At 38.3% G+C, this 2,500-nt stretch overlaps 1 long non-coding RNA gene across 3 annotated transcripts in view; it reads left to right on the top strand.

The window, feature by feature from the left end:
- The window catches only part of LOC135210154 (uncharacterized), a 331,532-nt gene that overhangs the window by 46,408 nt on the left and 282,624 nt on the right, over positions 1-2,500 (top strand). The gene's annotated exons all lie outside the window — the stretch shown is intronic.

Here is a 2,500-nt window from a genome sequence, read left to right on the forward strand (position 1 = left end):
TTGATAAGCCTTTTCTAGGTTCATGTGTGCCATATACAAGTTTTTCCTTTTACTTGTATTAGATCCATTCGAAGAAATTTATTGAAAATGGAATCTTATAAGTTGAGTAAAGAAAAGATAAGACATAGAAAAGGAATGAACGCAACAAGAAAGTGGCTGAAAAATTCCAAAATGCACTCGCGGAAATTTCTTCGAGGTGTAAAAATACTAAAACTCGCGATAACGTTTTGAAAGGTAAACATTTAAGATTTTATGGTTTTCCACCACCGTCCATGAGAGAGAGAGAGAGAGAGAGAGAGAGAGAGAGAGAGAATAATATATTTGAAGGCAATACATTTTGCAAATTAAATAAAGAGAGATAATACATTTTTCACATTAAAGAGTAGTTAGTATATTTCGACCAGGATACATTTTGCAAGTTAAAGAGAAAGAGAATAATTTTTCAAAGAATAGTTAATACATTTCGATGAGAAAATAGCTTGAACCTTGAAATGAAAATGAAAAAAGGAAGAATAATTTTCAAATGAAAGAATATTGAAACATTCCGATGCCAATACATTTTATAATTTGAAAAAGAGAGACGATACATTTTTCAAATGATAGAGTTCTTAGTATATTGAATCAGAATGCATTTCCCAAATCAAGGAACATAACTTTTGAAAATTTCACTTCGAAATATTCGTGTCAGGTCGAATCAAAGTGGATCCTCACTAACAGCTACTTCAACACTGTAACGAGGAAATCAAGAACCTTCCAACGAAAATAAGAATTTAGGAAAGAGACTCTTAGTGGATAGGAGGAGAAAGGGGTTTGTTAGGGGGGTGTGGATTATGATGGTTGACCGGGGGTTGGAGAGTCCTGGCCTAGTTATCACGATGACGCGAGAAAAATGGGAGCACTGAGGGGATTAGTGAAGACCGAAGAATGCAAATCGATGGGTTGGGGGGATTGGGGAATTCATGGATTGGGGAATTGGGGTGCATGGCTTTTATCGCGAACATAAAATGGGGGTTTTGTAATGGGGCATCTGAGGAAAAATATTCATGACCGCCCAGAGGAGGCGATTTATGACACGAGGCAGTGAGAGAAGCGATGAGAAGCCATTGATTCTTTTACGATTCTTGGGATGAGGCTGCTTCTTCTTCTTCTTCTTCTTCTGATTTCTCTTATCGATTATTATTTATTCATTTTTAGGCAGTATGCTCAATAACCACTAGATATCGTATATGAAAATTATTATTATTATTATTATTATTATTATTATTATTATTATTATCATTTATTTATTTATTTATTTTTTGGTGTATCTCAGTCGTTCTCAGCGCTGTTTCTAGAAGCACACTCTTCTGCATGAGTCCTGGAGCTACTTCGGCATCTAGTTTTTCCAGGTTCCTCCTTTGCAGGGATCTTGGGATCAAGCCTAGTGTTCCTATGATTATGGGTACAATTTCCACTGGCATATCCCATATCCTTCTTGTTTATATTTTAAGGTCTTGATACTTATCATTCTTTTCTCTTTCTTTCTCTTCAACTCTGGTGTCCCATGGTATTGCGATATCAATGAGTGATAATCTCTTCTTGATTTTGTTAATCAACGTCACGTCTTGTCTATTGCCACTTGTCATCCTATCTGTTCTGATACCATAGTCCCAGAGGATCTTTGCTTGATCGTTTTCTAGCATTCCCTCAGGTTGGTGTTCGTACCACTTATTACTGCAAGGTAGCTGGTGTTTCTTGCACAGGGCTTTGCTACTGAATCGTGCCTCTTTTTGTACTGGTTCTGTGCAAGTACCGGACATTCGCTTGCTATGAGGTCTGTGGTCTCATTTTTCATATTACACTTCCTGCATATAGGTGAGATGTTATTCCCATCTATCGTTCTTTGGACATATCTGGTTCTTAGGGCCTGGTCTTGTGTCGCAGTTAGCATTCCTTCTGTTTCCTTCTTGAGTTCTCCCCTCTGTAGCCATTTCCATGTTGTATAGCTGGCCAGTTTTTAGTCTGTCTCATGTACTGTCCGTCCATTGGTTTGTTGTGCCATACTTCTGTTCTGTTTGTCATTCTCCTGTCTTTGTATCTGAAATAGTATGATTGATATAATATGAACACCATATAATTCAGCAACTTGCAAGTGCATTGTTTGGTTTTGCTGTACTGTGGAGAGGATGACAAATGTCAGTACTGGAGATCGAAAGACGGGTGTGACGGAACATTTTGTTGTAGTTGCCATCATTGGCTTTCCCGTAATGGGCGACGCATCACTCTTTGGATGGCGTGATGACTGTCCCAATCCGCGACCAAGGCAGAGAGGTCGTGTGTGTTTGTACACTTCCGATCTGGTTTTAGTCAGATTCCATTGGTGGAACCAGCAAAGGATAGATTTTATCTTTAGAGACGGAACAATTTCCTACCAAGGAATATCTAGAATGTAGAAAACCCGTTCTTTTGGAGATCCTAAGTATTAATAAGTGATGAGTGACGTCGCGAACTCTTCCTGTGT

This window comes from Macrobrachium nipponense, chromosome 39 (genome assembly GCF_015104395.2).
Source record: "Macrobrachium nipponense isolate FS-2020 chromosome 39, ASM1510439v2, whole genome shotgun sequence".
NCBI classification, from domain to species: Eukaryota; Metazoa; Arthropoda; class Malacostraca; order Decapoda; family Palaemonidae; genus Macrobrachium; species Macrobrachium nipponense.